Below are 325 nucleotides of genomic sequence, written 5' to 3' on the forward strand. Positions count from 1 at the left end.
TGTCTCAGCAACAGCACCTTGCCTGCGCTCCTGCCATTTGTACCTACACTGTCCCATAAAGTCCAGACACTTCGGTTTTCATATGTCACACCAAGGCTATTGGAAGATGTCATTCTAGGTGATCCTGGGTCAGCAGGGAGGATGATATGTTGGCCCAAACAGTGCAGGGACTGCCTGGGGGACTTAGAAAACTAAGTGGTTACTTGAGCAGGAACGTCACCATCTGTATGTCTGCCAGGCGGCACCAGCTTTTCCTGGACCCTTGAGTGAATTTAGAATATGCCCCCAGGTTCAGGCATGCCAAGGATACTCTCCTTACTCCTCA

This window comes from Physeter macrocephalus, chromosome 20, assembly GCF_002837175.3.
Source record: "Physeter macrocephalus isolate SW-GA chromosome 20, ASM283717v5, whole genome shotgun sequence".
In the NCBI taxonomy this organism is placed as follows: Eukaryota; Metazoa; Chordata; class Mammalia; order Artiodactyla; family Physeteridae; genus Physeter; species Physeter macrocephalus.